Source organism: Salvelinus fontinalis, chromosome 4, assembly GCF_029448725.1.
Source record: "Salvelinus fontinalis isolate EN_2023a chromosome 4, ASM2944872v1, whole genome shotgun sequence".
Taxonomy (NCBI): domain Eukaryota; kingdom Metazoa; phylum Chordata; class Actinopteri; order Salmoniformes; family Salmonidae; genus Salvelinus; species Salvelinus fontinalis.
In genome coordinates this window covers 60,985,668-60,999,788 of record NC_074668.1, presented here as the reverse complement: position 1 = coordinate 60,999,788, position 14,121 = coordinate 60,985,668, and the positions used below count along the sequence as shown (strand labels likewise).

The following is a 14,121-nucleotide window of genomic DNA, read 5'->3' as shown; positions in this document are numbered from 1 at the left end:
ACGAAATCAGGAGAAGGGTTGCTTTCCAGAGAGACATCAGGGATTGTAACATACTCTGTTTCACGGAAACATGGCTCTCTCGTGGTATGCTCAGTGCATCGCGCTGACAGGAATAAACATCTCTCCGGGAAGAAGGGCGGGGGTGTATGTTTCATGATTAACGACTCATGGTGTAATTGTAACAACATACAGGAACTCAAGTCCTTTTGTTCACCTGACTTAGAATTCCTCACAATCAAATGCTGACCGTATTATCTCCCAAGAGAATTTTCTTTGGTTATTGTCACAGCTGTGTATATCCCCCCTCTAGCCGATACCATGATGGACCTCACGGATCTTCACTGGAATTTATGAAAACTGGAAACCATATATCCTTAGGCTGCATTTATTGTAACAAAGAAAATTTGAGGAAAAGGCTACCTAAATTTTATCAGCATATCGACTGTAGCACTGGAAAAACACTGGGCCATCGTTACACTGACTTCCGCGACGCATACAAGGCCCTCCCCCGTCCCCTTTCGGCAAATCTGACCATGACTCCATTTTGCTCCTCCCTTCCTCTAGGCAGTAACTCAAATAGGAAGTACCCGTGCTAAGGACTATTCAACGCTGTTCTGACCAATTGGAATCCATGCTTCAAGATTGTTTTGATCACGCGGACGGAGATATGTTCCGGGTAGCCTCAGAGAATAATATCAGCATATATGCTGATTCTGTGAGTGAGTTTTATAAGGAAGTGTATCGGAGATGTTGTACCCACTGTGACCATTAAAACCTACCCTAACCAGAAACCGTGGATAGATGGCAGCATTCGCACAAAACTGAAAGCGCGTACCACCGCATTTAACCATGGCAAGGCGACTGGGAATATGGCAGAATACAAACAGAGTAGTTATTCCTTCCACAAGGCAACCAAACAAGCAAAATGTCGCTATATTTTTTTTTATTTTACCTTTATTTAACTAGGCAAGTCAGTTGAGAACAAATTCTTATTTTCAATGGTGGCCTAGGAACTGCCTTGTTCAGGGGCAGAACGGTTACTAGTCCAACGCTCTAACCACTAGGCTACCTGCCGCCCCGTTCACCCGGCTCCTTCGGGAAGTTAGAGCATGAACGCCCTCGTCTCCTGCCTGTCAGGCAAAGCTCTGGAGTGGGCCAACGCGGTCTGGGATGGACCAGATTCGGCGAACGTCTGTTCCATTTACAGCAGGAAACGAGGAGTGCACAAGACTTCGCTCTGGAGTTCAGGACCTTGGCCGCCGGCGCAGGGTGGAACGACAGGGCCCTGATTGACCACTATCGGTGCAGTCTACGGGAGGACGTCCAAAGGGAGCTAGCATGCAGAGACGCCACCCTCACCCTGGACCAGCTAGTGGACATATCCATCAGGTTGGACAACTTGCTGGCTACACGCGGGCGCCCGGATCGGGTCCTGTTGTTTTCACCCGCCCAGGGCCTCCGCGCCAACCCCCATGGAGTTAGGGGGTGCTGCAGCGAGGGCGATCGGAGGAGGATCCCCTTCCTGCACTAGGTGTGGTCGGAGAGAGCACACTGCCGACCGGTGCTGAAGGGACTCGTCTGGGAGTTGAGACGGCAGGCCGAGCACTGTTTGGACACCCCAGGTGAGTCAGCACCAGGCTCACCCAGAGCCCCCTGTTGGTCACATGTATGTGTTGATTTCTTTCCCTGAGTTTTCCTCCCATTTCCAGCATAAGGCGCTAGTAGATTCAGGCGCAGCGGGGTATTTTATGGACCGTGGTTTCACGCATAGGTTAGGGATTCCCCTGGTTCAGATGGACAAACCCTTCCCCGTGCACTCCCTAGATAGTTGACCGTTAGGGTCAGGGGTAGTCAGGGAGGCCACGGCTCCACTGGACATGGTTACGCAGGGGGTTCATGAGGAGAGAATTAGTCTCTTCCTCATTGGTTCGCCTGCATTTCCGGTGGTGCTGGGATTCCCTAGTTGGCCTTTCACAACCCCACTATTTCGTGGTAACAGAGGGCTCTAAAGGGGTGGTCAGAGGAGTGCTCAGGTAGGTGTGTGGGAGTTTCCATCGGTGCAATGACGGTGGAGAGTCCAGACCAAATCTCCACCGTGCGCATTCCCCCCCGAATATGCCAATTTGGCTTTCGCCTTCTGTAAAAAGAGGGCGACTAAATTACCACCCCATCGACTAGGGGATTGTGTGATAAACCTCCAGGTAAACGCCGCACTTCCCAGGAGTCACGTGTATCCCCTGTCACAGGAGGAGACGGTGGCTATGGAAACATATGTCTCTGAATCTCTGAGGCTGTGGTACATTCGGCCCTCCACGTCACCCGCCTCCTCGAGTTTATTTTTTGTTTAGAAGAAGGAGGGAGGTCTGCGTCCGTGCATTGACTATAGAGGTCTAAATTATATTACGGTGGGGTACAGTTACCCGCTACCTCTCATCGCTACAGCGATTGAGTCATTTCACGGAGCACGCTTCTTCACCAAACTAGATCTCAGGAGCGCGTATAACTTGGTGCGTATCCAGGAGGGAGATGAGTGGAAGACAGCGTTTAGTACCACATCCGGACATTATGAGTACCTCGTCATGCCGTATGGGTGAAGAATGCCCCAGCCGACTTCCAATCCTTTGTAGACGAGATTCTCAGTGACCTGCACGGGCAGAGTGTGGTGGCTTATATCGATGACATTCTGATATATTCTGCCACACGCGCCGCGCATGTGTCTCTGGTAGCAGAGTACTTGGGCGACTGTTGGAGCGTGACCATGACCAAGGCTGAGAAATGTGTGTTCTCCCAACATGCCGTCTCCTTCCTGGGGTATCGGATTTCCACATCAGGGTTGGTGATGGAATGTGAGTCTCCCATTACCTCACTGCTGAAGGGGGGACCGGTGCGTCTGCGGTGGTCGGCTGAGGCGGACAGAGTGTTTTGTTGCTTGAGGACTCTGTTTACCAAGGCTCCCATGTTGGCTCATCCGGATCCCTCTTTGGCATTCATAGTGGAGGTGGACGCATCCGAGGCTGGGATTTGAGCCGTGCTCTCACAGCACTCGGGCGCGCCACTGAAGCTCCGCCCCTGCGCTTTTTTTTCGAGGAAGCTCAGCCCGGCGGAGAGAAACTATAACGTGGGGGACCGGGAGTTGCTTCCTGTCGTAAAAGCTCTGAAGGAGTGGAGACATTGGCTTGAGGGGGCTCAACACCCTTTCATCATCTGGACTGACCACTGTAATCTGGAGTACATCCGGGCGGCAAGGAGACCGAACTCTAGCCAGGCAAGGTGTGCCATGTTTTTCGCCCGATTCAGAGTTACGATATCGTATAGACCAGGGTCCCAGAACGCTAAGGCAGACGCACTGTCCCGTCTTTATGATACAAAGGAGTGGTTCATCGATCCCACCCCCATACTTCCGGCCCCTTGTCTGGTGGCACCGGTGGTGTGGGAGGTGGACTCGGACATCGAGCGGGCATCTCGGTCAGAGCCTACTCCATCTCAGTGTCCAGCTGGATGGAAGTACGTCCCGCTTGGTGTTCGCGACAGGTTGATTCGGTGGGCTCACACGTTACCATCCTCTGGTCATTCGGGTGGCTTGTGCCACAGAGGGGACAATGCCTGCCACAATTGGACCGTCCAACTCGGAAGCTGAATCCTATGGTCCTGTAGGAGTCCCCTGTCGCCAAGAATCTGAAATACAATTCAAAATAATGATCAATATTGTGTGTAACTTGAATTCCACCCACATATTATATCTACTCATATAGCTACCTCATTACTGTTTATTATGCTCTACTAATTATATTGTAATACTCATCAACCATCATTAACAATGCCTTGAAACAGTACAAATCAGTCTATGACTATATCAATAAACTGTAGCCCAGGCCAACTCTACTCTAAGAAAGAATGGTACTATCTACTTAAAAGGGTTCTCCGGCTGTCCCCATAGGAGATCCCTTTTTGGTTCCAAGTAGTACCCCCTTTGGTTCCAAGTAGAACCCTATTGGGTTCCATTTATTATACCTGGAACCAAAAAGGGTTATCCTATGGGGAAAGCAGAAGGACACTTTTGGAACCTTTTTCTCTAAGAGTGTATGTGAGTCCAATATGAATGTAATGAATGACTAACTTTCTTGAACACAATGGGTCCTGGAGAAGACTAGCCTACCTTCATCAGGGCAGAAGGCACCTCAACTTTCTTTTCATTTGGTAACATTGCATAATTAAAAAAGGATTATAAACCAATTTTGGGAAAAGTTATAGTTTTAATGAACATTCTGTCAAAGTACATCTGATGTCAAATAGGGACTATTAACTAGAGAACCCTTTAGCTAGCTAGGTTGCACATAAAAACAATGTATCAAATATCAATCAATTATGGTATCAAAGGCTTTAAAAATGTACTAGAATGTAGCTTCCCGGAGACAAATCGCCTTTCTTTCACCTGGGCTGATGGACTCCCGGTAGTTAGTATCCATCCGGGCGATCCTGGCTCCAACCATCTGGAGCAGGTGATCGAACTGGCTTCGGTCCAGACGAAAGTAACTTTGGAATTCCTCTCCAAACAGTTGAAGCTCTTGAATGAGACGGTGGAACTTTCGGGACTTTAACCATCTCTGGACCCACACAGACCTGCGCTTTCGGCGGGGCTGGTCCCGGCCCAACAGCGCGATCACGACCATCTTCCTCAACATTGGTCTGATTGTTGAAAGAGCCTACTCTGCTATCTTGACTATTATTGCATTTCGCTCCAAAACTGAATTTTGGAGGGAAATGTATTATAGGCTCTAACAATTAATTTGTGGATGTCATCGAATAAATAATATACTTGGCAAATAAATGAATAAAACATGTAAAGAAATTATGCAATCAAACTGTTTTTATTATGTTATCACACATTTGTTTACTGGATATGTGTGCAACAAAAAATCAACATTCACATTTTGCTAATTTCTGTCAAGTCTACGCATACAATTTGATCACACAGAACGTACTGCAACTGCCTCTGCAACGCAATGCCGCAAGGCAAACGCAGCGTTCCATTGGAAACGAATGTACTTCTGGTGTATCAAAACGAAATAACACAGTCGGTGTGTTCGAAGCGTAAGGAGGACACTGGTGTGTTCATGCAGGAACCAATGGGTGCTCGAAGTGGGGCGTTAATGCAGGAACCAATGGGAAACTGTATCATAAACATAGCGTTTACAGCGGACTTTTATTTTGGAGGCTAAATCCGAAAACCGGAAGTAAATGTTTTTTTAATTTTTTTAAAATGTAAAATACAAGCCAACAATTTACATTGTTACATCATTCAAAACAGAACGCAGGTATTAACAATAAAATACTAAAACATACCAAAAATATCAATGAAATAATACAAAATAAAAAAACAATTCTAGTGCAATTGTAATCACTCTGAAAAAATCTTATTACAATGATTCAGGAAAATGTTATTATTTTTGTTTTTCATTCGGATTAAGTTTTAATAAAATAGCTAAATTCAATCAAAAATATGTGTAATTTTTGTATACAATTTTGGAATTTTTGTTTGTGTATAAAGTATTTGGGAACAAGAATAAAACAGGGAAACAGAAATGGTGTTACCGCCACCTTCTGTACTAGAGAAGGAGCGCATGTAAACTGATTGAAATGTGCCTATCATCACCATTGCGGAGCTCCAGAAACGTGTTCGCCCGATGGGAATTCAAATGTGTAGGCTACTACAGTAACGTTACTGATATATTTGAAAGTGGTTCTAGTTTTACAACGGGAACCTCAGGCACGAGAGAGACAAATAGAGAGAGCGAGAAAGAGTGAACTTTCAAAGTTAGCATACTCACCGAGTATTCTACGGGGAGGACCATTATTGACGAGAAAATATAAATAGAGGTAAGCCTACATTTCCCCTGGCAATATTGCTATTTTCAGCCAATTTATAGATTACAGACCTAGCTAACATACCAATTGATGCTAATGTGCTGTGCAAACTATTTTAATTGTCTATTTCCAGAACTTTTTTCTGACACACACACAGAATAACTATTTATCATTATGACAGCTACTTTAATACCTTTTTGGAAGAGTTTTGAATACATGGTCATGGAAACAAGCAATTTCTTATCATCATGACAACATCTTCAAAATCACACCAACGTCCCTTAGGAGAGTTAGTATTATAGTTATATACTATTATATACTTAGGGCTACTAATTTACTAATTCAATATTTATCCAATTCCGTAGCAACCACGTGATGATTCAAATGTATCTCCTCATGTTGTTTTTTTCAAATCAAAATCCAATTATATTTGTCACACACCGAATATAACAAGTGTAGACCTTACCATGAAATGCTTACTTACAAGCCCTTAACCATCAATGCACTTTTATGAAACTAAAGTTAAAAAAAAAAAAGTAACACAATAAAATAACAAAAATGATGCAATATACCCCTTATTTTTGTTATTTTATTGTGTTACTTTGAAAAAAAATTGTGGAGTGGTTCTAGTTCTGTGGAGTGAGGAACGAGAAAGGGTGTCAGAGAGAAACTTTCCCCTGGTTCCAGATAAAAGACAGAAATAAACTTTCCCTAGAGAATAACATTTCAGAATTCCAAGCATTCCTGGAGCTGTTCCCTCCCTTGTATTGGCTTTCCTTCTTTTGGAAGAGGAACATTGAGCCTCACTGACTGCCCAACTCATACCCACAGATAAAGGCAGGCTGATCAGCCCTACAGTACAATTTCATCATAGGACAAGAATACTTTATGTGATCTTATAATATAGGCTGGTATAGGAATGTAAGATGTTTTCTATTACAAATGTGTTAACTTCCATCTCTACAGTGAATTCGGAAAGTATCCAGACCCCTTGACCTTTTCCACATTTTGTTACGTTACAGCCTTATTCTAAAATTGATTAAATGTTCTACACATCAATCTACACACAATATCCCACAATGATAAAGTGAACACATGTTTTTAGACATTTTAGCAAATGTATTAAAAATAAAAAACAGAAATACCTTATTTATGTAGGTATTTAGACCCTTTGCTATGAAACTAAAAATTGAGCTCAGGTGCATTCTGTTTCCATTGATCATCATTGAGATGTTTCTACAACTTGATTGGATTCCACCTGTGGTAAATTCAATTGATTGGACATGATTTGGAAAGGCACACACCTGTCTATATAAGGTCTCACAGTTGACAGTGCATGTCAGAGCAAAAACCAAGACATGAGGTCGAAGGAATTGTCCGTAGAGCTCCGAGACAGGATTGTGTCGAGGCACAGATCTGGGGATGGGTACCAAAACATTTCTGCAGCATTGACGGCCCCGAAGAACAGTGGCCTCCATCATTGTCCTAGAGCTGGCCGTCCGGCCAAACTGAGCAATCGGGGGAGAAGGGCCTTGGTCAGGGAGGTTACCAAGAACCCGATGGTCACTCTGACAGAGCTCCAGAGTTCCTCTGTGGAGATGGGAGAACCTTCCAGAAGGACAACCATCTTTGCAGCACTCCACCAATCAGGCCTTTATGGTAAAGTGGCCAGACGGAAGCCACTCCTCAGTAAAAAGCACATGACAGCCCGCTTGGAGTTTGCCAAAAGGCGCCTAAAGACTCAGACCATGAGAAACAAGATTCTCTGGTCTGATGAAACCAAGATAGAACTCTTTGGCCTGTTTGCCAAGCATCACGTCTGGAGGAAACCTGGCACCATTCCTACGGTGAGGAATAGATGTGGCAGCATCATGCTGTGGGGATGTTTTTCAGCGGCAGGGATTGGGAGACTAGGCAGAATTGAAGGAAAGATGAACGGAGCAAAGTACAGAAAATCCTTGATGAAAACCTGCTCCAGAGCACTCAGGACCTCAGACTGGGGCAAAGGTTCACCTTCCAACAGGACAATGACCCTAAGCACACAGCCAACACAATGCAGGAGTGGCTTCGCAACAATGTCCTTGAGTGGCCCAGCCAGGACTTGAACCCGATCGAACATCTCTGGAGAGACCTGAAAATAGCTGTGCAGCAATGCTCCCCATCCAACCTGACAGAGCTTGAGAGGATCTGCAGAGAAGAATGGGAGAAACTCCCCAAATACAGGTGTGGCAAGCTTGTAGCGTCATACCCAAGAAGACTCAAGGCTGTAATCGCTGCCAAAGGTGCTTCAACAAAGTACAAAAATGTCGAAAGAAAATGTTTTTTGCTTTGATATTGTCGCTAGATTGAGGGGGAAAAAACAATTGAATACATTTTTTAATAACCTTTATTTAACTAGGCAAGTCAGTTAAGAACAAATTCTTATTTACAATGATGGCCTACCGGGGAACAGTGGGTTAAATGCCTTGTTCAGGGGCAGAACGACAGATTTTTACCTTGTCAGCTCGGGGATTTGATCCAGCAACCTTTCGGTTACTGGCCCAATGCATTGTATGTCATGACCAACCAACTAAGGACCATCAAAGTGACTTATCATTCATATCGATACAATTCTTGTTGTTGTATATTGCAGCAATATGCTTACAGTACATGAACGTGTTGGTGTTATGCCAATGCAGAGCTTAGTAAACATAGCGAGAGCACAGACACAGCCTCCTCCATATGCGCGCCCACACCTCAACAGGCCAACGCGGATGAACTGATGAACTCTAACTTCACAGTTGGCAGTAGCCTACTGTTTACATTGACTTGCACAAGCCGAGAGAAAATGGAACCGGCATACCCCAAGTTTGGGCTTTGAAATTTGGCCATGTTTTTTTCTGTTGTGTTCACTAACAAGGCCAAGGTTTTAAAAAGTATTTGAAAAACAGTTTAAACAGGAACGATAAAAAAGGGGGGGGTGGAGAAGGCAGAGGGAGTGTTTTGGTTTTACTCCTGCAGCTGGTGTTTTTTCTCCCTGAGAGCTTTGTGGGCGACTTGTGGCTCCCTCTAGGTGTGGCAACATTCGGTTCGGGATAATTATCGCAAACACTGGCTCCACTGAGAGTGGACATGCTAACCCAGCTCTGTATAGTAGGTTTGTGTGTGTGTGTGTGTGTGTGTGTGTGTGTGTGTGTGTGTGTGTGTGTGTGTGTGTGTGTGTGTGTGTGTGTGTGTGTGTGTGTGTGTGTGTGTGTGTGTGTAAAAAAGAGGGAGAAAGAGAAATAGGTCATAATAAATAATACATGTATTTTTATTGTCAATTGCACACAAGGTCCAACCAAAACTTGACTTCTGCTTTTAACCCAACCTCTCTGAATTGGAGAGGTGCTGGGGGCTTCCACATTGGGTGCCCGGGGAACTGTTGTGGGGGGTTAACTGCCTTGCTCAAGGGTAGAATGACAGATGTCCACCTTGGGGATTCAAACTAGCAACCTTTCGGTTACTGGCCCAACGCTCTAACCACTAGGCTAAAGATTGTAGAGCGTTTGTGTAACGATTGTCGTCGGGAGAAGGAGATGAGGACCAAGGTGCAGCGTGGTGCATGTTCATATTTAATATAATAGCAACCGAACACTAAATACGAAAATGACAAAAGAATAACCGAAACAGTTCTGTCTGGTACAGATACGAAACAAAAAACAACTACCCACAAACCCAGGTGGGAACAGGCTACCTAAGTATAGCTCCCAATCAGAGACAACGATTGACAGCTGCCTCTGATTGGGAACCACACCAGGCCAAACACATAGAAACACAAAAACCTAGAAAAAAGAACATAGACTGCCCACCCTAGTCACACCCTGGCCTAACCAAAATAGAGAATAAAAAGCCTCTCTGTAGCCAGGGCGTGACAGTTTGTTTGTGTGGTAAAAGAATGTGTAGTGAGTGTGTGTATTCCTGGACAATGCACAGAGAAGCCCTTTTAGGCACAAGTGGGAGGAAAGATTTGTACATACAGGTGCTGCCTCCTAAAGGGCCTTCTAAAATATAAAGGGAGAGAGAGAGGGAAATGTACAACTAGCACTAGACAGGCACTATACTGCATACACACACTTCACAAAATGTACCATTGTGCCTCTTGTCAGGTTGGTTGTAAGATCAGATGCAGATGTGAACAAGGCCATGTTGGACCTATTTTGAAGTGTCTTTTGTTTGTTTACTATTGTGTGGGAGTGCTGAAGTTAAGTAAATGGAGTGAAAAACCAAATGCCTCAACCACACACTCTTCCTCCCTCTCAGTCTCACCACACACCCTTTGGGCAACAATAACATCTATCTGTTGTTCAGTCTCTCTTCTTTCACTCTCTCTCTCTTCTCTGTCTCTCTCTCGTTTTCAATTTTTCTCTCACCATTTATTTTTATTTTGTATTTCAGTGAGACTACATTGATTTACTCTTTACTGCATTTCAAACTCTGTTGTCCAGACTGTCATGAATGAATGGTTGCTTGCCAATCATTCTGTGGGGAGTTCCCTATAGATAAGTACACTGCAATAGAAGGCCCATTAATATTTTGATGGTTTACATGGGGCTATTTCGACCTCTGGAGAGTGACCGGGTAATCTGGCATAGTAGTAATGTAATCTGGCATAGTAGTAATGTAATCTGGCATAGTAGTAATGTAATCTGGCATAGTAGTGAGATTGAGTGCTTGTAAAGATGGAGGCTTCATTCAGTCCACAACTCAATACTCCTGTGGTAAAACTCTGTCACACATGAACGTGTAACTAGCTGACTGAGGAGCTTTCTTGTATATCTGATCGGTTTGATATGGTGTTATTGTGTATACTGTGATAATGGTCTTATGCTATGTGGTATAGTGCCTTTAGTGCAGAAAAGGCGCTTTAGTATATGACATTAAGTATTATAACGCTGAAAAAGCCTAACACGTTGTTGTGAATTTGGGTGATAGAGCCAGGAGCTGGACTTGAACCAGGGACCTCATGCATGTCAGCACAATCCACAACCACTTTGTTGAAGAGCCTGCTCTTGATAGTCAGCAGGACGCATAGTGCTGTATTTTAGACATGGTTGCGGCATTATCTATTTATTTAATGTAAATCAGTCCCTTTTAAAGACTCATTTTCCACTCCACTGTTCACCTCATCCTCCCCGCTGCTCTCCTCCAGTTCGCAAATATTATAAATGCAGCTGAAATGTCACAGTGCAGCTAATATGACACTCTGTCATTGAACAAATATCCATTTCAGTTCAGGGTCTTTTATGTAATTATATCCTCAATTAGCTTCCAGTGTCTGTCACACTTAGTTAGCATATAAGCATATTATACTGAACAGAAATATAAACGCGACATGCAACAATTTCAAAGATTTTACTGAGTTACAGTTCATATAAGGAAACCAGACAATTTAAATAAATAAATTAGGCCCTAATCTATGGATTTCACATGACTGGGCAGGGGCGCAGCCAATTTGTTTATCGTAGAAGCACCATTTAGGCGATTACAGCTTTGAGTCATTTTGGGTATGTCTGTATCAGCTTTGCACATCTGGATTTGGGGATTTTCTTCCAATCTCACCAAATACAGGTGTGCCAAGCTTGTATCGTCATACCCAAGAAGACTCGAGGCAGTAATCGCTGCCAAATGTGCTTCAACAAAGTACTGAGTAAAGGGTCTGAATACGGATGTAAATGTGATAATTTTTTTCAACAATTTCTACAAAGCTGTATTCACTTTGTCATTATGAGGTATTCTGTGTAGATTGATGAGGGGAAAAAACAATTGAATCCATTTTTGAGTAAGGCTGTAGTGTAGTAAAATGTGGAAAAAGTCAAAGGGTCTGAATACTATCCAAATGCACTGTAAATGCCTAGAATTATGTTTTGTTAATGTCAGTATTGCCTTGTAGCTTACAATGTATGCCTTGTATGTGAATCCATTCATTTTACAAAGGTGTTAAATAATACTTGCTTTGATATTCATTTCTCATGACCATTCCTTGATCTTAGTCAGCTAAACGCATAATACTTGATTGTACGTGTTTGTTCTAGAATGTTAAATGGAGTCAGCTATTCAGTTTAATAGACTTTGTTAACATGCACATTACATAGTCTTATCATGGGTTGCATGTAAGGTATACAGTGCCTTCAGAAAGTATTCATACCCCTTGACTTATTCAATATTTTGTTGCTACAGCCTGAATTCAAAATTGATTAAATAGATTTTTTCTCATCTATTTACACACAAAACCCCATAATGACAAAGTGAAAACATGTTTTTATACATTTTTGCAAATGCATTGAAAATGAAATACATAAATATATGCCAATTACCAGACACTTTTATCCAAATGACTTATAGTAGTGTGTGTCTACAGTACATTTTCATATGGGTGGGCCCAGTGGGAATCAAACCCACAATCATAACTCAGCAAGTGCCATGCTTTTCCAAATGAGCCACACAGGACTCCATGTAGGCTACATGCAGATCACCCGTCATGGATTGGTGTTTCGTCTTGCAAAAGTTGCTAGATGGTGATTTGCTGTCTTCAGAGAGGTAAATAGAGATCCATGGTTGAACAAATTAGCACACTAACGCAGCAAATCAATCAACCAAATGGGAACTTATGTAAATGTATTTGCTTCTATTAGCTTCACCCCTAACAAGGTCCTCCATTATATCATTAGCATGCATGGTCTGCCACGCCACAGTCCACAGTGACTCGCTCTCTCATTGAGAAGTTCACAAGGTGCTGTTTTACTTGCTTGGCCGGGTTTAGTTGCCATGGCAACAAATCTGTCAGAAATCGCAAAGAATGTGTTGTCCAATCCTGAAGCCCCCCTAGCTCTGCTTTATTTCAAAAATACACCCTGGGAAAGTTTGCGACACAGTTCACACAGTCATAGATTTTCCTAGATCAAGTATTCCCTCTGTTTTTGAAAAAAAAGAGTGAGCCTGATCAAAGGTGAAGTGGAGTCCCAGGGCACCTCTCATTCTTCCCTGTTCTCTCTCCTAACCTGACTCTCTCTGTCTACCTTTCTCTCTACCTGTCTCTCTCTCTGCTATGTGTTATACAGTATGTGTTCCCAATTATTTTCCGAACATTTAATACCTTAGCCTGATTCAATATTGTTAACCTGCAGTAGTTGGCTGACTCATTGTTTTTGTGCAGTTGGATTACACTTCCTGGTGTCTTTGGAGAGAGTGATGATGCAGTTAGGGATAATGCCATGCCAGCTGTCAAGCGTTCCTATGCTGTGAGAGGGAGGCAGGGGACGTTATTTAGGAAACAGACACATATTTTGTGTTCACGCTGACATTGTCTACTTCCTGGGTGACAGTGGGGTTATGACTATTTTGATTTAAAAGCTGATTGAGGCCACAAAGGACTTACTGCATCAGCAGGTTTGACACTGTTGGGATATAGTGTAACATTTCTGTGAACATGCAGTGTTTAAATTGACCACCAGTGGGAAAGATAGTCAAACGAAAGTGTCTCAACTCATCCAAATATTGGAAAGAAACCTCATGTTAGCGTGTGTGAATGGACTAGACTGAGGGATTGTGCGTGTTTGGTAGTTATTTAGTGTTTGACCCTTTTATCATTACGTCAACTCCTAGAGTTAGTTCCCTCATCCCCCAATTACCCTCCTTTCTCATTCCCCAAACATAAATAGGTGTTCTACTTAACACTCCCCTTTTTCTCACCTACTTTCATATTTGCTCCAGTTTTCTTTCCTGCTATTTCTGTTCACCAGTCACCAGAACATTAGCAAGTCAGATAGAAAGAAAGAAAATGGACGAACCTGAGACAAATAAGACAATTGGGAAACCTAAATCCAGCAAAAATGGCCTCTGTATGTTTCTCATCATTCTTACATATGACTATCAACATTCTGTTGTAGCAAATTTTCTGACGATTTAAATAAGGTGTCCAGCCTCCTCACCTCTCCCAGCCACCACTGTTGTGTAGGACTACTGTTTAACATCTTTGGTTTGGAGTCATGTTGGACAGCTTGTACCTTAATGCAACTCAGGTTGTAAATATATTAGTTATCCCACGAGCTATAGACTTGCCATTCAAAGAGGTAAGATCAATGTTGGACTCACCACTTTATTGTATTATTTCAAACTGAATCGTTCTTTTTTTTTTTATATAATAATATATACCATTTAGCGGATTCTTTTATCCAAAGCGACATAGTAATGCGTGTAAAAAAAAATGTTTACGAGTAAAGACAACATGACTGAAAT

General features: G+C 43.1%; 1 protein-coding gene across 1 annotated transcript in view; it reads left to right on the top strand.

Annotated features, from left to right (window-relative positions):
- Positions 1-5,623: 5,623 nt before the first annotated feature.
- LOC129854122 (tetraspanin-4-like) overlaps positions 5,624-14,121 on the top strand; it is a 110,030-nt gene continuing 101,532 nt past the window's right edge. Inside the window, exon 1 of the mRNA XM_055920871.1 lies at positions 5,624-5,877. The gene's annotated coding sequence lies outside the window, so the exon portion shown is untranslated. The remainder of the gene's footprint in view (positions 5,878-14,121) is intronic.